We start from the raw sequence: 26,166 nt of genomic DNA, 5'->3' as shown, positions 1-26,166 counted from the left end.
ACATCAGAAAATTTTCTGTAGTTTTTTCCGACTGGGAGGTAGGTGGATAGCGTGGCAGCTGAAGACAGTATCTATATACCGTAAGTATGACAGGTTTTTCTCTGTGAGAAGGCTTCTACCATTTCGGAGTTGTAAATTGTACACGCTGCGGTTTGCAGGGTCCTAGTAAGGGCGAACTTTATTACGAAGGACCGCGGACGTGCTTTTTGTTGTTGCAGCGGGCGATGTATCATTCCAATTACATCCAAGTTGCAGCAGAGGTATGTCCTACTCTATTGATATTTCACTTGCATATCCAATTTGTGCCGCCTGCCAGGAGTTTCAGTGCATAAAAGAAGCCTGCAGCCGGATGCATCATCTGAGGAAAGCAAGACGCAAGGGAAGGAAGTAAGACAAGCAAGTTGCATAGCCGCTTTTAGGCAGCCACGACGCTGCTTAGGGCATCGCAAAACTACTCACCAACGAACATAATTGGCGTGCGGTACTACCGGCCGTCTGCTTGTACCTGCTGCGTTCAAGAAGAGACCAGCGCAACTACCGCGAGCAGGACGCGGAGAGAGAGAGCGCATGCAGCCCGTGTTGCACGGTATAGACAAGGCGCTGCAGCGGCGTCGAGCCAGGTGAATGCAGCAGAATTTCGTCGCTAGGGGAGGAGCGCGCGCTGCTGTCGCGCAGCCAAACTTTAGGTTTGGTTTCATATTGATCTTGAATGTGTAATTTAGGATCATAATCTATCTATAGAATGGTGACCATGCTAGCAGTGAGTTCTGATTTTCAATGCCAGGAGCTACTCACAAAGGTAAGAGGAACACAGTGGGTTCGCCTCTGGCCGCTGTTCATTACCATAATAAATGAAACCATTAGCTAAACCGGCTAAAGGCAAGAAAGGGCTGTTACATCTAATTACGCTCGATGGTTCCAGTCTAGGCACATCCTTATAATACACCAAGATACGCTGAGTAGCGCACGTTGCACTAATATAAATTCCGAATAACAGTGAACGAACAACGAGAAACAGCCCCCTCCCCGGCCCGCCTGAGCCAGCGTTGTCACCCTGCAGTGCAATTACACGGCAGAACATGACAAAAAGCCGTTTAACTAAATTTCAACATGAGACATGGGTGAAAAGCATCGTCGTGCTACGTGCCGCAGTTAGATCCTGCCCAACCACATGTGCTTCGTATGATTCGAAGATTCGAACAAACATTTCGATTACACATCCCCGGCGATTCTATAGTCTTTGTTTTGACCCCTCCTGTTCCAAATATTTCGGCATGTATGTCAATCTAGAATACTTCCTTTCATGTCCTGTGGCGCTGTATATTCCCTACATCCCCTTCCCTTCAAACCTCTTTAGCACCTGACAGTCGTCGGCACAGCTGAGACCATCTTGCCTTGGTCAATGAGGCGCGGCATATGTTAAACACTTAATTGGCGTTCTTAATAAAATTGCTATCTTTTTATCAGCGCAGTGGGGCTAAGTTCACGAACGGGTGGACGTCACCAGCGGTAGAGGCTTTTTAACGCATGAGCGGTAAGGGTATACAGTTAGCGAAAATCACAACGTAGCTTTCGGGAGGTTTGGTAACATTTCCGTAGTGAGGATCTTACGACTGCATGTGAGTTCGGGCCAGGTAACAGAGGGATAACATAATGGAGTATTGACTAATTATTGCATATTGGCGAACAAAGTCCCGCAAGAGAAGCCGCAGACGAGAGCTAATAGCCTGGTACCTCGTACAGTTAAAGGGGATGAATAACAACCACCACAAATTGGATTTTCCGTGGACACCGCGATGTCATGGCACTGGTACAATGTCATTGGCAGCAATGGCCCTATAAAAAGAAAACTCCACTTTACTCGTAAGATGTATCTGCCTATACAGACTTATAGCGCTCATTACTTTTTTTAATTACAAAGTCATTTCAAATGTCACTGAGAAAGTCTTATATAATTTTTGCAAACATTAAAGCAACAGGGATTTTACTACGAAATCATTAGAAAAAGATGGCAACATGCGTCTCTACGTCTCCCCAAAAGCATCCCGCGGCTGCATTCAGGGCCAGAACAGGTCCTTGGCAGAAGCGAAAGAGAAAATCTGCATCAGCAACTACGGGCGGGCATCATCGCGCTGATTCAAAGCGGCGAGCAAGGTTATGGGAAATTTGATGTACCACAAAGTATATACGGCATGAAAATCATTAGGAAACCATAAACAGAGCTCAAAGAACGTCACATGTAAATGGAGCAACAGCGTAAATTCAGTAGCGGGCAATAGAAGCCAAAGAAGAGCGAAATCAATAGACCCCACTATGAGGCACGACGATGTGGCGAAAAGGAAATCTCAAAAGGAAAACCACCATCACAAAAGCCTATAGTGCTAACTTTGTTTATCGCGTGACATCACATGAGCGTCTACCATCTGTCTATTGCGAAATCATTACTTCATGGCAAACTATCCTAAACCCGAGTCTGGTGAGAGGCGAGGCATTTGAAGTGAGCTTGTCAGCATAGCATGTCAAACAGTGAAAGGAGAAGGACCGGCAGGAACGGAGCGGTACGCTCAAGCGCTACCTTGGTTGGTCCGACTGCCATGGGAACTGACATGGTAGTGAAAAGGACAATAAGTCGAAAGGAGATCAACAGCTTATCCAAGGTCACTGTCTCACAAGAGGAGCTTCATCAAACTCTCCGAGTGGAGATGTTCCAGCTGCCAGTGCGGACAAACTACTGCAGATGTAGCTCGATAAGGGGTTAAGGACAGATGAGGAGAAACCCGCCATTGGTCTAATTTTGGAAAGATCGTAGAAGCGGTGTGCCAATCATTTCGTGCAAGCAAACTTCAGATAGAGATGTCTGCGGTTTGGATGGAGTTTTGAAATTTTTGAGAGGGGTTTGTTTATCTTCACCTGGGTCCTATGCTCAGTGTCTTTTTGGATCCTTTCGTATATGTGTCTTTCAAGAGGGTACATAAATGTGCGGTCGTAGTCCTGTGGTCAAGACAACGGTCAGGTCACCCTTGTCGACAACCTTGTTGTTTGAGCGGAAATGCGAGGAAGCTGTAGCCTATTCTCCTGACAAGCTTTATCTACGATGGTGATGTAGCTGTAGCTACCCGTAAGTCCCTTCCAGTCGCACCGCTCCTCATGAATCACGTCTACACGCTTGACTCCATCCTCTAGTTTCAAGTGCGCCTCGAATTTAATTTTCAATTTGCTGTTTGTTGTCCTCTTTGTACTGCACTTCCGCTTGTCGCCGGCTCGCGCTTGCTGAAGAGGTGATGCTGCTTCTGCGTTGGTTAAATGAATTGATATAAATTAGATAAGGTATAGATAAAAGATTTCAGGCTAAGACGGAAATTTGTCCTCGGGCTCCATATTCAAGCACAATCAGCACATGCCACCTGGCGACGGTGGGATGTGTGTGAGGACGGCAGCTCACCCATCATGGTTATTTCAAAACATGCCCCGTTTTCCCTAGATTCCATACGGCTTTGCAATGACGCTCTGTTAAGCAGGCCTTCAGTCTCATTTATTTGAAATCACCTGCGCGGAGATAGTAAAAAAGTCGCCTTGCTGTTAGGCTGACGACGACAGCCACTTGTGATTGAACGGCGGCCTTTTTTTCGCGAGAATTTCCACTCTAGCATCTCGACTGTTAACAGACTGCGAGTTACACGTGCTGCAAGACCATGAAAGCAACGATGATTTATGCGTTATGACAGATCATATATTGTAATATCCAGGAGCTCAGGGCAGTTCGGCCTTTTCTCTTTGGTAGCGGGACTGAGACATGAGAAGATGAAAACGTCTGATTCCGCTCGCTCATCCTATCTTGTTCTGACAGATTTCGCTCCCCGGAATATTGCAAATCTAAGAAAGAAATTGGTTGACATACTCAACACGAAAGTTCGAACGAATGCATTGATTTTTTACAATAGTTTCCATCTCTTCTTTTAACTCTGACATGTGGCTTGTGACAGCGACTGTGGACACTGCTCACGAGTGATCAGTGTACAGGACGCTATATGAATACCGAAACAGTGATGGTCACAAGCACATCTGAAATAAAAGTTAATTGAAGAAAGCGTGCTGGAAAAAGTTACCAGAAAGCATTTTAAGAAATGCGATTAAAAGTATCAGCTCTGAAGTATTTCAATAATCCTTTTGTAATGTTTTTTTTTTTTTATTCTACAAGGAATATTTCCTGGCTACAAGTGTGATTTCATTCGTATTTCGGACAAACTGGGCGCTTGAAGAGACTTACGCAAAAATCTCGATGGCTGGTCAGGTAAAGACGATTCTCAGTGGAAACTTAGGCCGGTGCGATATGTCGGTAGGCTGTACGAGTATAAATGAGGAGCGCTATTTGCTTTCATAGTACCAGGCATACAGAAGGCGAAGTAACGGATAACAAATGAATATGTCAGAGTGGTCAAATATTGAGGAGAGCCCCGCAAGGTGGAGTTTGGTTGTAATAAGGGAGTAGTTACACATTGACACCCACTGAAGGGCACCAAAACGGCTGTACAGCTTGCGTTTGTAGGCGTATGGCAGCGCTTGAGTAGAGGGCAAACAGTAATTACTCCGTGATTAAGGACATCTGATTGGATTTTAAGAGATGTCAAAAGAAGCAAGGTACAACAGGGGCGGCCATGCTGAGTAGATTAGGAGCCTTGGGAGAATTGGGTGGCCCCAAAATGCACAAGATATAGTTGATTGGAGATCTATTCAAGTAGGCTTTTTCCTTTATTGAGCGCAGCTGGGCTCAGGCTGATGCTGTGTTGCAGTTGTATATAACATTTGAATAGGGGAAAATGAGATTAGATTTGAACCCCACATGAATAAATCGTATACGAGGACTAGCCCTTGGTTAAAGAAAGAAGTGCTCAAAATAGTTATGAGAAACAATAGCAGCCGGGTAGCATCTCAAAAATCGAAGCAGAACAATTGGGAACAAATAAATCACGGATCGTTCGAACGACAGAACAATATTTAGCAAGTAAATGAGGAATCGCAATGCATCTACCCAGACACTCAGATGTCATCAGCAGCGTCTTGCAGGAACGTCTCAAAAGGAAGATGACAGATGCGGGCGATGTCCATTACAGGTCATCTAAATGGGGATCGTGACAAGCAGTTCGGACAAAACTCTTATGTTACCTCGATGCCAACGTGGCTTTCCAATGTTTCTTGGTATACGGGACGCTGATATGTAAGCACCCCAGCTTCTTTTATATTGAGACCAGCAAATTTAATTCAAGACCTCTCAAAGAATTCACGATGGCAGCCTTCTGAAAAAGACAGCAGATGTTCGTTTGTGAATAATTTTTGTGACATCCCCTAAATATATCCTTATCACATCATAAAGACAAAAGGCGCTCTCATGTTGGCGTGCGAATGTTGTGTTGAATTTCATTAAAATAAACCAGACTCAATAAACCAGACTCTGGTTCTAAAGTTAATATTCCATTTTGCTAGGCTGAGCTGAATTCTGAGAAACTTTTCTTACTCCTGACAAACAGAACAAAAAACGAATAGCCTATAACCTGTTAGTGGCGTAGAGGAAGGAGATAAAATGCTAGACAGGGCGGTACAGGAATCGAGGCAGAAAACTGGGCTAGTTGGTATGTCATCATTTATAAAATAGACTACAGCGTATAACTAGGGCACTGACATTAGCGCTCGTCCTCTCTTCTTCTTTGTCTGTGTCCTATTTACATGCGCTAGTCTATTTATTTAATGATGGTACATGAAATACGTGATGTGGCGAAGCTGGGGAATAATAAGAATTTTAATACAGACGACATATTCCAGAAAAGAAAGAAGAATCGGAAGAATGTGACAGCGTCGAGTTGGCGCTTCTCGGATAGCAAAAGACCGCAATCACTGGGACAGATAGAGGACGCATGAGCAGGAGTGTCTAGGAGGCATAGGGCTAAGTATCGCTCATTCAAGTATGAAAGACATACCCTATTTCTGCTCTCGCTCATCGCTGCAACACCTCGCCTTTACCTAGAATGTATAAGGCACTTTTTGGATTAATATACGTAGCACTGAAAAAACGTACGTAAAAGTATATGTTAGGTTAATTATACTGCTACGAGTTTCTCATTGTAAAACGACAAACACGCATGTGTGCTAATAGAAAAGTCGAAATAACAGACAAACCTTAGTGTAAGACTGGCGGCTGCTAGAGAGCCGTGATTTGTCAAGAATAAGGTACTTGAAAAACGGGAAGTCTCTTGTACAGACCGCTTAGTATACAATGAAGTGGTCACTTTGAACTAGAAGGCTAAATATTCCGTTATTTCTTTAATAAAGTAAAAATCGGCTTTCGGATAACATACCCTAAGAGTGAATCTTGTTAGCACACAAGAAAATGAAATTATATTCACATATACGTACGGAGTAATCATGTATAAGAGATTGCGGACCCGTCAGGCCATCCAAGGACAGCTTTTTGTACAATCCCCCATATGTATTTCATTGCAAATAAATGTTTTCATAATAAGCATCATCATCAAATCCTGCAACTCGATTCCCTTTCATAACAAGAATGATGTGCTGACTGAGACAGAATTGCTCAGATCTGCTGCCAGTCCCCCTCAAAAAAATGTTTTGCTGGTGGAGCTAGACTGCGGCACTGCCATGTCTGTTCGTGCTATACGGAGTGTTTATCTGAGAATGTCTTCGGAGCTTTTCGGCTAGGTAGAGCTCCATCAGCCCACATCAGCCAGTAGCTTGGAAACTAAAAAAGATTAAGCGGCGGTATACCTTTACAAAACAAGCATTTATATGAAAAAGGAAAATTTAGTGCTTGTTTAGCTACGTTTTTCTACGTTCAGCTTCGCAATGTCATGTGTTTTCCGTTTAGCTAAATATTAAAGTATCCGTGAAATATTTCACGGATACTTTAATCTTTTATTTTGGATAAAGGAGGCCTAATCAAAGTCCTTAGGGGACTTTTTTTTTCACAGCTGATCACGACGGTAAAGACTACGACATACGAAGTGCGGCGTCAAATACTGGCTCTTTAGCACGAGCCAAACTGGCTGACACGATCGCACAGTAGTCAAATGCAGTGGCTGGAGAAGCTGATGTCTGCTTCTGCTTTGTTTAAACCTGCTTTAATCGAGATTCTTCACGTGGTCGCTTGGAGGACGCTTCAGGGCCACAAAGGAGAGGGTCTAACTATGTGGCTAGCAATCCGTCACCAATAGAGGTCACAGGGAAGCCCAAGTGAAGAATGTGCTGGCACTGCGAAAACAACCTTTGGGCGCTATTAATCGTGTTTGTATCATTATTGCATGGTTCAGAATCCACATGTCTATGCATCTATCTGCACCCAATCAGACATCACTTCGGGTCATCTAGATGGTAGTTGAACGTTTTCTCGCAGGTGTCTAGACCTGGTGGCATGAACGTAATAAAGATACATCGAAATGCATATTTGTCATTTCAGGTCTGGTGACGTCACTTCTATCCAACCAATCGCATAATTACGGCACATGTATTTCTATTTAGGCATAAGTTTAGTGCACTAAAACCGACGTGGTTCTCTGACAGGTTTTCCAAGTGCTTGGAAGCGTGCCAGTTTGAAATATGAACACAAGCGGAAAGAATGCTTTCAAACGAGCAGCCTTTTGACTGACTATAGGCGACCGGTGACACTGTGATGCCTTTTGAGCAAGGACTTAGCGTCCTGGCAACTCTATGATTGCTTGAGTTGCACTGGTCACTGGCGTATGAAGCGACCGGTAATCGGTACGGCTAATTATGAAGGGTAGGGGTCAAATTGTTATCTGAAAAACTGGTTGGGACTCACAGCTACTGAGTGACAGGTACTGGGTTTCAATGGAGGGCGAAACGCAATGGCATGCACAATAAGGATTTCGTGCCTTGGGCCGTCAACGTCCACAGTTAATAAATTTAAGTATTGCATTCGCATATTTTCGCGCCTTGTTCAGCGGCTTTGCACTTCCTCAGGCCCACGATAACGAGCCTTGACAAACAAGCCCACCTAGATATTCCCTCCACTATCCGGCAAATCGTGCGGGAAGAACTTCTACGGCTCAACCTACTTCCCCCGCATGAATCTGCTGAGGTCTCTGTCCAGAGGATCTCTACACGGCCGGCTTCCCCCCAGAAGCGATTGCAATGCAGCCTTTCTTCCAAGCTCCTAAAGTTGCAACTTCAATTCACTACACTCCTGGGCATTTTGCCAAACCGAATGTGTCGATGCTTGACGCCCCAAGGTATGACGTCGCCTCAAGTGCACCTAGATCTTCTATTCGATCTACCAGGGTTAGTGAGCAGTATGTGCATTCAGCCACACCTACGACGCGCCCTGTTGTTCTTGGCTCTTATCCACAACAGCATCTTCTACCTTCCCCACCAATACGCTACCGCTGCGGCGTCGAAGGTAACATCGCCAAGTTGCAGGTTGCACCGTAACAATATATATATATCGTGACGGAGAAATCAGAAAGGGGGTGTTTATTTACAGTGCTGTGGCAGCAGGACAAGGTGAAGCCTACTAAACCCCAGAAAACCAACGCTTAATTCTTCCTCTTCTTCTGCCACAGGATCACAATCTCTCATTGTCGTCAGTAGCGTGACATTTCCCCCCAACACAGGCTAAGCCCTCTGGGCGTGTTCGTGAGTCGTGCGAGGCTGACACGGTTGCAAGCAGGCAACATGACATAGTTCGGTTTTGACAGACTGGCGACCCGAAGCTGTCAGGCGGGCTATTGCATAAGTTAAATCACTGATGCATTTGACAACCACATATAGGCCATCATAGTGGGCCAAGAGATTTTTATGTATGCAGCGGCGCGGAATTGGACGCAACAGCCAAACTAAATCGCGTATAGAGTACATGACCCGCCGGTAACTGGCGTCGTATCATACTTTGGAACGTTCTTGTGATGCACCAGATCGTAAGCGGGCGATTCTCCGAGCTTCTTCGGTGAGATAGAGGGTCTCAGCCAGGAAAGGATCTTCATGGCTTGAGAAGGGCAGGATAGTATCCAGGGAGTACCGTGGTAATCTGGCATACAGCAGAAAGAACGGGCCGTACCCAGTCGTCTCATGCGTGGCGATATTAAACGCATACGTGATGAAGGGTAGTATGGTGTCCCCGTTCTTATGCCCTGCAACCACATAGAAGGCTGGCATATTTATAAGCATTCTGGACACGCTCTCAGTCAAGCCATTTATTTGTCTGGCGATGGTATGGCGTCGAGTTACGGGAAGTTACGGCGCACATACGCATGAGCTTTTCAACATCAGTGGTGCATTGTCGGCCCCGATCACTCATGACAATTCGTGGCGGCCCGTGTCGTAGGATGACTGAGTGCAGCAGAAAAAGCGACACCGTAATGCGCCATAGCAGATGGAATAGCGCCGATTTCAGAGTAACGTGTGAGGTAGTCCACGCAGATTACAATCCAGCGATTTCCATCCACGGACTTCGGAAACGGACCTGCGAGGTCAATGCCTACTTGATCAAACGAAGCTGTCGGGGTCTTCACAGGGTGCAGCAAGTCAGATTGAGTTGCAGTAGGACGTTTGTGGCGTTGACATTGCTTGCAACTGGCAACGCATTGTTCAATCGTCGAGCGCATTCTAGGCCAGTAAAATCTTGAGCACGGTGGAGTGTTCGAACCGATCCCCAATGTCCAGAAGTTGGATCATCATGAATGACACGCAATACGTCCGTGCAAAGCGTCTTGGGAACTACGAGTAGGCATCGCTGGCCGACAGGCGAATAATTCTTCTTCCATAGGAGGCCATCAGGCACACAAGAACGGATTGTAGCTGCCCTGGATTGGGAGGCGCCAAAGAGAGGCTGCAGGCTGCTATCCCTTTGCTGTTCCGTTTTGAAAACATTCATGTCAGCGAACGCTGGCTCCAGGGTCGATATATAATTGTCGAAATCGTCGCGGTCAGATCCGGTCGTCGTCATTGGCATCTTAGAAAGACAATTTGAGTCGGCATGAATCCTCCCGCTTTTTTACACCACGGCAAAGTCATATTCCTGTAACCGGAGGGCCCAGCGTTCGAGGCGACCACGTCGGTCTTGATAGTTCCGCAGGCAACATAGTGAATGATGGTCAGTTACGATAGTAAACGACCGTCCGTAGAAATATGAACCGAAACGCTGCACAGCGAAAACGACAGCCAGGTATTACTGTTCGGTGACTGTGAAGTTTCACTCCGACTTGCTGAGAGTACGACTTGCGTACGCGATAACATGGTCTCGTTCTTCGTGCCATTAGACAAGGACTGCACAGAGACCGATTCCACTAGCGTCTGTGCGAGCTTCTGTCACTGCAGCAGGATCGAAGTGACGTAGGATGGGTTTCGATATTAAAAGAAACTTCTGTTGACGGAATGACGTGTCGCAGTCTGGTGTCCACTGTTGTGCCGGTGAGGTTATGATACAGTAGCCCACCATAAACAGGGTTGCGCCAAGGAGTTGGTTCCGTAGCGCTCGTCACCCGTTTCGTGAGCGAGGGCTGTCAGCTCCCTGGGCGGTAGCGATAAATCCTAGTGGGCGCTGGTGAGATGAAGAAAGAGCTTTATACACTATTTACAGGCATTTACACGAGATCGGCTCTGGGGCCGAAAGCTAACATAGCCATACGCGACTGTTCTCGCGCAGCGACGGCCGGGGAGATTCCGCCGCGTCCGCTCTCTCAGGGGGCGAAGTGCTCCCGATGGACGCTAGTGACGAACTCACACTAGAGTCTCGAACAGAAGCACTTGAGTCTCCGTAAACCGAGAAACCGTTGACGCTCAAATGGTCCAATCCGACGGCAGCACTTTCGCAGGGCCAACGGGAGAGCTTGCTGTGCTCTTGCTTCAAATATGCCGCGGGCGAGAAGGGGTCCACCGCCAGGGCCACGGCGCCGAGCTGTCTGGATGCTCAGCTCGTGTTCAAACACGTCGCTTCTCTCCCTTTGGCACGGCTCGCCTCCACTGCACCGGTGCTTTGCTGAGAAGTATCTGGATTTTGTGAAGGAGGCATTCGCCAGAGAAGTTTGGCGTCCGGCTGAATTTCTGGGCGGCTTTGGCCGGGCACAACGCCAGTCAAAAGTGCAGTTTTTGTTGAGAAGGCATATCAATGGGTAAGCAACATCAACAAAACGATGTAAAAGCTTTTAAATATGAACACAACGCTAGAAAACGGCGCAACTCCTTCACTGTCTGCGGAGTTGAAATGACTCAATAGCAGCAGTTTTCTGGGAATCCGAAATTACACTATCACCATTTACAAGGTGTCCTAGCACCAGCGCTTGGCGCTCTCCAAAGCGGCACTTTTTCGAGTTTAAAATTAGGGTGGCGTTGTGCTGACAATTCAAGACGCGTACAAGACGGTCATTGTGTTCTTGGAAGGACTTCGCAAATATGACGACATCGTCCAGATAGCAAAGACAAATGGCCCATCTTCAGACGCGCAAAACTGTGTCCGTAAATCGTTCAAAATGTGGCAGGCGCATTGCACAGCCCGAATGGCATAACATTAAACTCAAAAGGCCATCTGGCGTTACAAAGGCTGTTTTTTTTTATCCGCAGGATCCATTGGAATTTGCCAGTAGCCAGATCTGAGATCAAGACAAAAAACGTAGGACGCACCAGAGAGGCCGTCGAAGGCGTCGTCTATGCGAGGAAGAGGGTAGACCTCCTTTTTCGTGACATAATTTAGACACCGGTAATCGACGCATAATCGCCAGGAACCTTCTTTCTTGCGTACGAGAATAACAGGGGCTGCCCAAAGGCTAGATGACTCCTCTATCATCTTCTTCCGTAGCATGTCCTCCACTTGGTAATAAATGACTTTGCGCTCAGAAGGGGACACGCGATACGGCTTCTGACGGATGGGATGAGCCGAACCAGTGCCGATGGTATAATGGGTCCGAGTTGCAGGGCGAGAGGTTCGTCCATCTGTTTGAGAAAAGTCAAACATAAGCGAAAAGGGTATAAGAATATCCCCAATAGTGCGGCGTTGAGGTGAGCTGAGATCGGCTCATCATAGATGAGCTGAGATCATAGATAGATGGAGTACGCCATACTTCATCATCTCGGCGTACTCCATCATCATAGATGGAGTACGCCGTCGAAGGCGAAGAAATTTCTTCTCAGGAATTTGAAAATGATCCACGGTGGACCCGCGCCGTCCGGGCCCGCAACAAACTCTACCCCACCATGAAGCAGTCATCAAATGACGCATCAGCAGAGTCCAATTCCCAGGCAGGTCCAGGCAAGCCGGCCCTGCCGTTGCAAGGCGTATCTACTACAAGCAAAATCAAGAAGCATGCTCCCCTTCCTCGCCTACCAACTTCAGATTTCAAGATCGTGTTCCGCCCGGGTGGTCGTCTCGACCTGCGTCTCGTGAATGGCGGTGCTCTTCTCCACCTTCTCTGCACTGGCACAGATATTGACTATGCAGATGCTCGGGCTCAGGACAAGCTACGGATTAACCCTTACAACTCATTCACCGTAAGTACGCCTTCAGAAGTCCGAATGAAGCGCTATGTCCAGATTCAAGAACTGCGACTTCACGACCAACAGTACCCGGTGAAAACATACGTCGCTGCCCCTGACAACGCTGTCAGGGGGATACTATACAACGCAGTTTATAACCAGACCCAAGAAGAAATCTCCGACCTTGTGGCGCTGAACGCTAGCCGGCATTTTACGATCGCTGACGCTCGCCAACTAGGACGCACGAAGTCCATATTGGTTACCTTCATCGACAATATGGAGGTTCCAAAACAGCTTGTCTTCTACGGCACCCTCTACGCATGTTACCCTTTCAAGGCGAAAGTTGAAGCGTGCACCAACTGCCGCAAGCCAGGCCACCGCGCTGATGTGTGTCCCAAGGAACGCACCGGCCTTTGTCCACGCTGTGGTGAGTCTCACCCCATCAAAGAAACGCCGGATTGCACTCCCAAGTGTATCATCTGCAACGGAGCGCACTTCACAGGAACGCGCAAGTGCAAAGTGCGTTTCGGGCGCTCCGGCAACAAGACGCCTGTCCCCAATACTGGGACAACGCCTCCAGCAGGTCTACCACCAAATCCATCACCCAAAAGTCTCAGGGAGTCGCGAAGCCGCCGACGCTCTTCCTCCCGCTCAAGAACTGACCGCAGTCGGAGCCGTTCCGTGTCCTTCCCGCCACTTCCAGGCCGAAAGGTCCAGGATTCATCTAAAAACCAGGTGAGCTGGCGGCTGCAGCCTTCGTCGCTCGAGAAAGAAAACGCGGAGCTGAGAGCCAAATTATCATCCCAAGGTCGCGAAATCGCTGCTCTTAAAGAGCAGCTCCAAATCCTCCTAAGGCGTGAACGCTCCGCAGCGTCATTGCCCCCAGTGGTGCAATCCCCGACAAATCCAAACATGCCCCATTCCTCCTCTGCCTCTACCCCCTCCACCTCCTCCTCACGCGCCACGTCACCAGCACGTGGGCTCCCCGCTAAGCCGAAGCCCGCTGATGATGCTAATTCCCTTTCCCAGCCAGTCACTGACAACCTTGTACATCAGGTCACGTCATTCATGCAAGATTTTGAGAAACGCATGATGGCGACACTTAACACATTCCGCTCTGAAACTCAAACGTGGATGAAGAACATTTCTGACCGCGTGGCGGCGCTCGAAACACGCCAGAGCAATCAAGAGGCGTCTGTCGCGCAAATCCAAACGCAATTTCTCGAGCCTCCCCCAGAGGTCATACGTCACCCGTTACATCTTCCGCGCTCTCCGTCATTGTCCAAAATGGCTGCGACACCCCAAACCATTAAAGGTCAACTCCGGTGGTTTTTCCATCATTTTCTGTTTTTCCTTGAATTACATTCCTCGGCACGTCCTGACTCCAACACAAAAAACCGCTTTTCGAAATTCCAATTAGAAGTATTTTTAAAAAAGAAAAACAGCAAATTGAAACCGAAGCTGCTTTCACGGCCAGAAACGACGTCCCAGGTGACGAAATGGTGACGTCACACTCAGTATTAGAAAAAACACTCGTACGGGCATTGGATGGTGAAAGTAACGTACGGAAATCATGAAGCACTGCATAAAATGTTCCAGGTAGTTTAATATAAGCCTCACAATTTCATAATCATGCGGGAAGTGGACAGTAACGCCGGTATACTGTTTGTGACGTCAGAAACTCAGTGTTGCCGGCAGAAATAGTCTCAACTTAAGCCATGAAAACAGCATATTTTAAAGTCGTGTTGCGCGCGAACGGATTGTCGTACGGCGCCCAAATTTTGTAGAATGTGTCAGGACGGACAGGAGAATATACAGTAAAATTTTTATTAGAATATTCGAATGTCAAAAACCTCCGGAGTTGCCCTTGCAGGGGGTTTAGTTCAAAACGAGACAACCTGCAGTTTCACTTACAGACCCTTTCCTGCTGCGACACCCCCAGTGTCATTGCGCTTCAGGAAACGCTAACGTCAGTCAAGCTCCGTAATTACACTACATACGAACCAGCTACTCCACCACAGACCAGGGTCGCGACACTAGTCCATCGCAATCTAACTGCGATAGAGCACCCGTTAGAGATAGACGACGTGGAGTCTCTTGCTGGAAGGCCTCTCCCTGCTTAATGAGACCATGTTCCCCACGCTGATCGGGTCAAGTGTTCAACACAACACCAGCCCAGACCTCACACTTAGCAAACACATCCACGACAGCCGATGGGTCAACACAAACCATTCACTTGGCAGTGACCATTATATAATTTCCACAGAGCTCAATATTTCTTCAATTACCCCGCTTAAACGACGAGGAGTTCAAGTGGTGAACTGGGACAAGTTCCGCCAGATACGGAGGCTGGCCCCGGACACCATCACAGACCTCTTTGAATGGACCGACACCCTCACCCGCGATGTCGCCCGCGCTACTTCCACCATTCCCGAGCCTGAGGACACGTCGAGTGCTGATAGCCGCCTTCTACATATGTGGGAAGCACACGCCAGCCTTCAGCGGCGCTGGCTATGTCAAAAGCACAATAGACCTCTTAAACGACGTATCTCTAACCTTGTGTGCGAGATTGAAGCGCATGCACGCGACCTAGCCCATCAACAATGGGGACAACTCTGCGACCGCATATGTGGCAATTTAGGCCTCAAAAACACTTGGTCCATACTGAGGCATCTCCTCGACCCGGGTCACTCCAAGGCTACCCAACACAGGAATATCACACGCATCTTGCATCAACTCCCCCTCTCAGACGACGCGCTTGTCCAAGCCCTTAAAGATCAATATCTAACCACAACCCCTCCCACGCCTCTTCCCCCGTATTCGGGGAGCCCCAACCCGGAGCTCGACGCGGATATCTCCCCAGCAGAAGTTCGCGCGGCCATGCACAAACTCCGAACCACCTCAGCCCCCGGCGCTGACAAAGTCACTAATAAGATGCTCCGCAGTCTGGACGGCTCGTCTGTAGAGGCTGTTGCGAACCTGTTCAATCAGTGCTGGCGAACGGGAACCCTCCCCTCACAGTGGACTCATGCCTGCATAACTTTCATCCCCAAGCCAGGCAAGCCTCTTGATATCAAAAATCTGCGCCCTATTTCCCTTACGTCTTGCCTCGGGAAGCTCTTCGAGAACGTAATCCTTGCTCGTCTCCAGGAACACATGGATGATAAACTCCTCTTCCCCCCCCCCCCCAATGATAGGATTCCGACCCCACCTCTCCACTCAAATATCATGCTGCAGATCTCAGAAGACATCATTCACCCCCGCAACAGGAAACGCACGCGCGCGGTGCTTGCCCTCGACCTGGAAAAAGCATTCGACAATGTACAGGGTCCTTCAAAATATGTGCGAACACGGCGAAGCGTTCGCACAAATTCGCATATTCGCACATATTCGAAGCGTTCGCATGCGCACATAGCGTGCGCATGCGCCACATTGTTTCGATGCGCGACCGCGCCGGATGCGCTGACGCTCACGGAGCGCGGGCACGCTTCGCCGTGTTCGCACATATTTTGAAGGACCCTGTACACCATTCGGCCATTTTGGAAGCTCTATCATCCCTACATGTCGGCCATCGTAATCATCAATACATCTCAGCCTTTCTTCGCCAGCGCACAGCTGAAATCACATTTGGCTCCCTCTGCTCCCCTGTCTTTACCCTTGGTAACCGAGGCACGCCTCAGGGATCTGTGCTCTCTCCGTTCCTGTTTAATATTACTCTCATCCCAATGACAAAGGCTCTGTCAGCCATTCCCGGCCTGTCGCACTCTCTATATGCTGACGACATCACCCTGTGGACCTCCACAGGTAATGTGGGAACCACTGAAGAGAGACTGCAGGCTGGCGCAGATGTGGTGACCTCTCGTGCTCAGAGGGTCGGTCTTGCATGCTCACCCACCAAATCTGAACTTTTGGTCCTTCACCCGCCTAGAGCGAGAATTGACAAAGCTCCCCCACCTAGAATCGAGGTCACTATTCGCGCCGTCCGTATCCCGGAGGTGGAGAGTTCGCATCCTGGGGATGATTCTTCAGAACAATGGCAAAAACACTGCCACGATCACCAAGCTCAGTGTTACTGTTCAACAAACAATCCGCCTGATTAGACGAATCGCTAATAAACACAGTGGCATGCGGAAACACGACCTCCGTCGCCTGATCCAGGCTTGCGTTCTTAGTCGGGTAGTCTATTCATTACCATTACCAGTAGAGGAGAACAAGGTCAACTGCCTTATCCGCCAGGCGTACAAGACGGCCCTCAACCTTCCCCGCCACACGTCGAATGAACGTCTTCTTAAGATGGGCGTACACAATACCCTCGCCGAACTCATCGAGGCTCATCGGTCTGCCCAACTTGATCGGCTCTCCTCCACCTTAGCCGGCCGTCACATTCTTGACGCCATCGGTCTACGTACCCCTGGATATTACGCCCACACCTTCTCCCTCCCATGCCACACACGAGAACTCCTTACCATTCACCCCCTACCCAAGAACATGCACCCCGAACATCACGTGGCTCGTCGTGCTGCTCGGGCTGCCGCCCTACACAAACACTATGGCACAGAGCCGGAGACCGTCTACGTCGATGCTGCCTCTTACACATCTTCTCCCGTCTTCGCCCTAGCTGTAGTATCAAACTCCTCCACCCTTCTTACCGCAGGTACTGTCATCGCTTCCACTTCCGCGGAAGCGGAGGAGGCGGCAGTAGCCTTAGCAATCTCTACTACATCGGCGACCCTCATTTTTACCGATTCGAAGACAGCCATCCGAAACTTTGCGAAAGGACGTGTTTCCGAACCCGTGTTCCGGCTTCTCAGCCAACCTCCCGTTCCTATCCGACCTATTCAGCTTCTCTGGGTCCCAGCCCATGCCGGCCACCCAGGTAACGAGGCGGCTCATTCTTTTGCTCGAGGTTTCGTCAGCCGAGCAGGAGCCACCGACGCCTGGGGTGACGCTCGAGATCGTATGGTCACATACCATGAGATCACTGTGCACTACCGCGAACGTCTTGCCTATCCACCTCCACACAAGTCTCTCACTAAATTGCAGCAGGTGACGTGGCGCCAGCTACAATCCCGCACTTTCCACTCCCCTGCCTACCTCGCCCTTGTTCACCCGGGACTGTTCACGCCAGAATGCACCCTCTGTGGTGTTCCAAAAGCGGATTTTGCTCACATTCTTTATTCTTGCCCTAAGCATCTTCTACCTGCCGAATGGCAACTCACAAACCTTGAGCGATGGGAGGCTGCGGTGTCCAGTTCTGAGCCGGTTGCCCAACGGCAGCTGGTGGACGGCTTTGGAAGTCGCCGGGAAACGTCACCTTCCGGCCACGACACGCACCCAAGAGCCATTCCATCCCTAGGATGTCACAGCTAAGGCTCATCTTAATAAAGTTTGTCACCACCACCACTGCTGTGCCTGGTGGTAAGCGCTCTCGGCTCCGTACCTTCTGCCAGGTGTCGTATGATCGTTTTGCACGAGCTCTGTAGGCTTCATTATTTTGTCTGAATTCGCTGTCGTCCCACTTCGGGGCTAGCAGCTTCGAAGTGGTTGGTACTGTGGTGTTCAGACGACCCATTAAGAGTTCTCCTGGTGAAAAACCCTTCCACGCTGGGTGTGGCCCTGTAGGCAAGCAGCGCTTCGTGTATGTTGCAAGACTTCCTGAAAAGCTGCTTTGCTGTCTGCACAGCCCTCTCAGCCATACCGTTGCTCTGTGGGTAGTAAGGGCTTGAGGTTGTGTGTGTGGCTCCCCAGTGATGCACTAGTTCTTTGAACTCTGTGGAAGTGAACTGCGGCCCGTTGTCTGTGCGTATTGTCCGTGGAACACTGTACCGTGCAAACATTGGCTCCAAGACCAGGGGTATGTTTTTGTAGCTGTCCTCGGCAGCTGTTCTAGCTCGAAAAATCGGGAGTAGTAGTCTACTACTACAACATACTCTTTCCCCTCCAGCGTGAAGAGATCCATGCCGACTGTGTCCCAAGGGTGTGCTGGCCATGGGGTTAGAAGCAGGTGTTCTGTTTCTGGCTTTCTGTGCTCTCTGCAAGTTGGACACTTTTCCACGTAGTCTTCAAAGTGCTTGCCTATGCCTGGCCACCATATGCATTCTCTTGCCCTCGCTCGGCACCTCGTTGTGCCCAAGTGGCCTGCATAGAGTGTTCCCAGAACCTCTTCCCTGATGTTAGGTGGATGATTAATCTGTCGCTTTTGAATAGCAGACCATCACGAGCGAAATCTCACTAGCCACCTCGACATACCTTTTAAGGTCAGGTGACAGCCCATGAACAGTTGGCCATGATGTAGTGCAGAAGGTAGCCACCCTGGAAAGTTTTTCGTCTGACTGGATGCTTGCCCTAACTCTGTCCAGCATTTGGTTTGAAGCAGGGAGCTGTTCAAGTGCTAATTCTTCAAACTCGCGCACTGCACTCTCGAGTTCTTTCTTTGTCTGCTGGTTTCCCAGATGGCTTCCAGGACAGGTCAGCTGTGTACAGCTTTTTGCCGGGAGTGTGGGACATGGTGTAGTTGTTTTCCAAAAGGCGCATCCTGAAACGTTGAAGGCGAGGACTCAGCTCATCAAGTCGTTTATTCGTCAGCAGCGGCATTAACGGCTTGTGGTCCGTTTTCATGTGAAAGGTTGATCCCAGCAGCTATTTGCGGAAGTGTTCGCAAGCCCATGTGATTCCCACAACCTCCTTTTCTATTTGGGCATATCTTTGTTCTGTATCCGTAAGGGAGCGTGATGCATATGCCACAGGTAGGAGCTTTTCGTGCGACTGCTGTAGAAGTACAGCCCCAAGACCGTATGAGGAAGCATCCACAGACACTGTGTGAGGCGACTGAGCATCATAGTGAGTGAGAATCGGCATCCTGTTTAAAGCTTGCTTGAGTTTGTCAAAACTCTGCTGCTGAGCTAGGCCCCAGTGCCAGTCGACGTCTTGGTGGAGCGTCTCCGAGAGGCTTCGTAAAGTCACGGCCAGTCTCGAGGGAGAGCGCATTTCTCTCTTCTCTTACGGCCTCTCCAATGGGGTCTGTTTCCCCCGCCCGCCGCGCCTCGGTGGTGTCGCCACCGCCCCACTGCTGCTCCTCCGCTACAGCCGTTCACGCACAAGGGGCGCTCGCTCTTCGCTCCGCCCGCATCGGTTGCAACCGGCAGGTTCTGATATTTCACCCCTTATGGCTTATAGGAAGAAGCCGTAATCAGCGTCTGATTTATCGTGTATGAGTCAATAATGCGCGTGCGCGCGAGAGCGCGCGCGCGTTCGTCAGTGCTGTCGCGCACGGTCGAATGAAGTTTCGGCTGCACTTACATCAACAATTTTTGCCCCTAAATTTTTAAAAAATTATATGTACCATTTTACGCAGTGTGCCTTTGAAAGCTGTAAGCAGGTACAGCGCGACCTGACGCTAGTGCATGACAAACTGTTCGGTGGATATTCTGTCAACCGCTGCCGTTTTCGTTTAGAGCAAAAGAGGCACCGACGAAAATTCATAGCACGTCTCAGATTCAGATTAAGGAACAAAACTTTACGCATACAGTTAAAATTTCAGTTGTCTAGTGAAGTGGGCTGTTCTAGCTTCATTTAAAACAAATCAGTAGGTTGAAAGACAGCAGATGTATATGTAGTCTCGTGACTGACGCACACGTAGACAGTCGTAGTCAGTTTAATAGTGATAAAAAAAACATTTAATTGAGGTAATGGGCATAAACAGATTTGCATAATTGAAAAGAGCAACAAGCAATAAAAAAATATGTCCTTCAAAGTTAACACATTGCACTCATTCATCAAAACGGTACATGCAGCTAGAAAATTATGTCTCAAAATCTTTCTGGATGGTTTGTGCACATAAGAAGCTGGCCTTTCGTTCCTGTCTGTCACTTTCTTAGCATAACTGACAAGGATTCTGAGAAATTTCTCACATATTAAAGAAGCGGATCTTATAGCATGGCTATTGTCAATGCCTTCCGGGCATTGACAATAGCCCGGAAGGCCAGTTCTCAAGTGCTGGCTGGATTAAGATTTGAAGGACTTCAAGGACATTTGTGTGTGGTAGGTGCACGACAGCTTTTTCAAAAAAAAAAAGACACAACCTTGCCCAAGAGGGCTACAAACTCTGGTTTCGAATAATGTAGTCCGCTAGAATCTTGTCCTCGCACAATATAGTGTACATTGGGCTGCTTCTTTTGCTGGTTTCAAGAAGGATAGCACAAGCGTCACACCCGAAGTCACTGATTAACTTTACAATGCATCCAGCGACGTAAGCTAAACCAGAATACGTGACAGTGGGTAATGGGATGAGAGGAGATACCATCACTTCTTTCAGTTCCTCGGTTACTGATTGCGGCAGAGCTGAAATGATTTCGTCGGTGTCGACACTAGGTGCCTAGGCGCGCAATACAGCGAGACATACAACTCCTATAGTCACCTCTGAATAAATAGCACAGAGAAAAGCTTTTATATCCATTATTGAGGAGTGTCCCTTGAGTAACAGTGACAAATGTGTAATGAGCAAAGCATTCTACCAAAATAATGGGGCAGCGATTGCTCTCTAAGGCAGGCATTACTGCACAGATAGTTCGAACTATTAGTTCAAAAACATACTAGAAAAGAAAATATTGCTAGGAATTAGTGCTTGAAATAGATTTCCTGTTTTTTTCATGAAATAATCATGATATGTAAACATTTCATTAAACCAATGTTTATTTGCAAAATTAAAAGGTTTATAATACAACATAAAACATTTGCTGGTCTATAATTTATAGCAAAATTGATAACAAAACTTAAAAGCGTTTACTCTGACGTTATACTAATACTTTGTCATGTAAGCATTGTGCAACTTACATTACATTTTTATAAAATTATTTTCATCTTCGGTGTTACCTCGATGGTTTCAGCTAGCGCTGAAAGATGGTTTTGCCATTGTTGCTGTTATGTTTGCCTTGAAGAAGCTTCGATGTGATCATGCTCATTCATTTTTTTTTGTTCATCTTCTTGTACAGGCTTGGGAAAACATTCAGATTAAAATGAACAAAAGTAGATACCATGCCGCAATACATGTCATATGCTTGTCGAACGTTTGCTGAGCGACAGTGTTTTTTAATATAGACTCCATTCACGTGTGTAGCACGCTGACAGAATGCTGCTGCAGCATCTACCTTCTGTAATCTTTCATTTAGGGGCTGCACTCACCACGAAACCCGCGGGCGACAGCGCGAAACTAGGCAAAAGCCACCCGCCGCCACTGAAGCAGATGCGGAGCGAAGAGTGAGCAGGTTGTGCCCCTTGCGGCGGCGGAGAGCGTAACTCAAGGAGAAAAGTTCCCATTGTTCATGCGACGATCGAGAAGGCCGTAAGAAAGAGCGCATACTCTCTCCCTCGAGAGCGGCCGTGGTAAAGTCTGCTAGCTCTGAAATTTCGCTAGGTGGTTTGCAGAGCCCAATAAACACCTGACTTCTGACACATCACATAGTGGGTCTAGCTGGACTATGGCCCTGACCTTTACCGGGTCGGCGCTGTCTCCTGTTGAGTTTACGACGTGTAAGAATGTTACTTATGTTTGTCGAAAGGAGCACTTGTCGATGTTGGGGGTAACACCTGCATCTTCCAGCTTCCTCAGCACCAGCAGAAGGTTGGTGTCGTGTTCCTCAGTTGTCTTCCCTCAGACAATGATGTCATCTTGTCGACAACTCACACCATCTAATCCTTCGAGCACACGGAGCATTTCTCGTTGGTAGAACTCTGGTGCTGTGGAGATTCTGAAGGGAAGCCTCAGGAACTAGAACCTGCCAACTGGTGTGATGAAGGTTGTGTACTCGCGAGTGCTTGGTCAATGGCACCTGCCAGTACCCTGCTCGTGCATTTAGGCGGCTGAAAACTGTTGCACCTGCTAATTTTGCAAGACACTCGTCCACCGTAGGCATGAGCACACGTTCGCGTATTATTTGTTGGTTGAGTTGACCATAGTCCACGCAGATGCGCAGCTCATTGTTCTTTTTTCGTGCGACAACCATTGGAAAACACCACTCGATTGCTCGCTCGATCTTCTAGATGACTCCCAAGTCTTCCAACCTTTCTAGTTCTTTCTTCACAAGTGGAAGCAGTGGAAGAGGCACGCGCCTAGGATAACTGACTGTGTATGGCTCAGCATCCTCTTTGATGTGGTACTGTCTTCATGACTCCAAGCCCAGGCATCATCTTTGGGTATGACGCAACTAGGTTGGGGACAATAGTGTGGCGAGGGTTTTGTCTAGCTCAAGAGGGCGCTGTAGAATCCCAAGTGATTCTATAGCTAGTCGACTGAGCAGCAGTTCTTTTATTACTTTGATGATGAAGACTGCTTCTTGGACTTGTGTTACGTCAGGTGACTGTTGCATCGATGTAGCCCACAGTGGCTATCGCTGTCTGGCCTGGGCCTATCAACAGCTGTTGCGTTGACTTGATGGGTCCCATGACAGTTCCGTCGTATTGGTCGTGTGCAATTGCCGTCACATCCGCGCCGGTGTCGACCTTGAAGGTAAAAGGCAAGTTCTTCACGGTAGCAGTAATCCTCCATGGTGTGTTCACTCCAACTTTGATTTCGCCTAGATATAGCTCTCCGAGATCTTTTGGTCGTCGGATACTTGAGGTCTCGTCCTTCGGCTTAGACATAGGATGGAGCGGGTGTAGTGGCCTTTTTTCCCACTGGTTGCACGCCTTGTCTATCGCGGGACACTGTCTTCATGTGCATGGTCACGCACACCATCACACCACTTGCAGCATTCGTCTTCAGTCTTGTGTGTACATTGAGGGCGCGACTTGAAAGGCACCTTCGCTTCGTTCCGGCGTTTGTCTGGCCGCGAACTTCTCCCATGTCCAGAGCTGGCTGTTCGATGGAGCGAATTTCCTTGTGTTGAAGTTTCACATTCTCTGAATTGCGGGCAGCTGTGATTGCTTTTTCGAGAGTGAGTTCTGCGTCAAGCTGCAGGCTCTCGCCGAGTTTTACGTCTCGCAAGCCGACCACGAGCCTGTCCCGAATCAGTTCGTCTTTGAGAGTTCCGTAATCGCATCTTTCGGCCATCTTGAACAGTTCAGTCGCAAATGCGTCGACGCTTTCATGCTGCTCTTATTTCCGAGAGTTAAATCATGCTCTCTCATAGATGACATTCTTTCGAGGTAGGAATAGGAAATGGCTTTTCAAAAGCACTCACCACGGCGGAGTATGATGCCATCTGTTCGTCTGTCAGTTCCAAACCAGCGAGCACGTCCTCCGCGTCTTCGCCCATGGCGTAGAGTAATGTGTTGGTTTGCATCGTCTCGTCCTGTCCTGTCAGACCGGAGATGAGTCGGTAGCGTTCCCACCTGTGGTGCCATCGTGTCCAATCTTCGGGCTTGCGGAAATCGAGCTTTGTCGGCAGTTCCACAGCGAGTGGGTTGAACGTCATTCTCGGAGTGCCGCTCGCGCGCTCTTCGTTCGTGCCGCAAGTGCCTGGCATGACGCTGCGGCCGCTTACGTTGGGCTCGCTGTCCTGGGTGTCACGCTGCGTTGGTTATCCCGCCGCTGTTTATTTATACATCAGATAATGGCACCCGTTTTCGCTTTGCTTGGCGCCGTCGCCCATGCCGGGGTCTCCCGGCGGTCCGCCTGGTTAGCTTGCTGCTTGGGGCGCTGTCGTCAGTGGCGCCCACAACCAACCCACAACAGTAGGTCTGGCTGAATGCTCATACTCCTCAGGAATTCTGGTAGATGGAATTGAAGATCTAGGTGCTCTTGCGGCGACGTCATACCTTGGGACGTCAAGCATCGACGCATTCGGGTTGGCAAAATGCATTGGCGGGTATCCAATAGAAGCTGCAACATGCTCATACTCCTCAGGAGTTCTGGTAGATGGAATTGAAGATCTAGGTGCTCTTGAGGCGACGTCATACCTTGGGGCGTCAAGCATCGACGCGTTCGGGTTGGCAAAATGCATTGGCGGGTATCCAATAGAAGCTGCAACTTCAGGAGCTTAGGAGAAAGGCTGCACTGCAATCGCTTGTGGTGGTGAAGCCGGCTGTCTAGAGACCCTCTGGACAAAGACCTCAGCAGATTCATGCAGGGGAAGTGGGTTGAGCAGTAGAAGTTCTTCCCGCACGATTTGCCGGATAGTCGGCGGAGGATCTAGTTGGGCATGGTCATCAAGGCTGGCCACGGTAGGCACGTTGGCCAGCCGCCCAAATTTCGGCGCAATACTACATGTTTTTAGAGCTTGAAACGCGCGGATGTGTTTGTCGACATCGGAGACAGTGTCAAGGTTGTCTTTGGCAAATAAGTTGTACACGTCATCTGCGATGCCCTTCAAAGTGTGGCCGACTCTGTCTTCCTCGGGAAAGTTGGAATTGACACATTTGCATAATCTGAGGATCTCTTCTGTATAAGTGGTACAAGTTTGATCGGGAAATTGAGCGAGGGTGTGCTCAGCCACGTTTCGCTCGGAACAGAGCCGCCAAAACGCTCTTTTAATTAAGGCAAACCATTTCCAAGTCGTCAAGGTGTCCTCGTTATTCTCAAACCAGGTCGTTGCCATGCGAGTTAGAAAGAAAACGACATTTGCTAGCATGGTGACAGGTCCCACTGGTTGTACTGACTAGCTCATTGATAATGAAGTAGCCACTTCTCAATGTCCTCAAACGTTCGTGGTTCCCAGTAAGGATTAGACGGAACAGGGCTGGAGGGGGAAGGCCTGTCGCCAGCCTGGCTTGCAGTGTTGCGGCATACAGTTAGAGTAGGTGTGGTTCATGATGGTCGGAAGCGGTGGCAGTCCAGCAAGGCGGCGACTACGTCGAAACTCCAGTTGGTGTTGCAGCGCCGTAGGTAGGGATCGAACGGGGCACCTTCCACCAAGTTGCTACGGTGAAATCAGGAAGGGCTGTTTATTTACAGTCCTGTGGCAGCGGGACAAGGTGAAGCCTACAGCCCCCAGAAAACCAACGCTTCTTCCCCTTCTGAAACGCCACCACAATCCATCGTCATCAGTAGCGTAACAATATATATATATATATATATATATATTGTCACGGACAAGGCTAGACATGACTATACCGCTGTCACACGGGCATGGCTGAACTCTTTTTAACTCCCTTCAACCAAGGTAGTCTTTATCTGAATGGAGATATGTGCCGTATCACATGGCAGTCCTTTAGGAAAGGAAGTTTAAGAAGTTCTGATCATCTCCCTCGAGTAGGCAAAGGGAGGACTCTGGTTCCCTGTGAGCTTCAGTGCAGGTTGAAAAAAGAAAAAACGCATTAGTTTTGCGTTTATAACTAATTTTAATACTTTTTACAGATTAACGGAACTAATCGAGCGCATGCAAGGACATTCACTCTCAGCAAGAGCACTAGACTGACTAGACTCGAACCACGTGCACGGGTCGCGCTTTCTTGGTTTGTTGCTTCACCATTTTGTTTTCGTTTAATGGGGCCAACATGGCCGGACGATATAAACGACGTCAACAAAGTGCGCGTAGAGCAAGGCCGGCCGCGTCTGCAGCCGCAGCAGCCAAGGGCCACCTGGACAGTCAGAAACGTGGGCTCTGATTAATGTGTGGGAGGATAATTTGGACCAGTTGCGCGGCGAAAAACAGAACGCCAAGGTTTATGACGCTATTGTGCAAGCACTAAGATTACACGGAATCTTCAAGACCTGGAAACAAGTACAATCAAAGGTAC

General features: G+C 48.6%; 1 pseudogene; it reads right to left on the bottom strand.

The window, feature by feature from the left end:
* Positions 1–9,322, bottom strand: part of LOC146195791 (uncharacterized) — a 54,746-nt pseudogene extending 45,424 nt beyond the window's left edge.
* Between the last annotated feature and the right edge of the window lie 16,844 nt (positions 9,323–26,166).

This window comes from Amblyomma maculatum, chromosome 3 (genome assembly GCF_055883805.1).
Source record: "Amblyomma maculatum isolate TAMU_Amacu chromosome 3, ASM5588380v1, whole genome shotgun sequence".
NCBI lineage: Eukaryota > Metazoa > Arthropoda > Arachnida > Ixodida > Ixodidae > Amblyomma > Amblyomma maculatum.
This window is presented reverse-complemented; position numbering and strand designations above follow the sequence as displayed.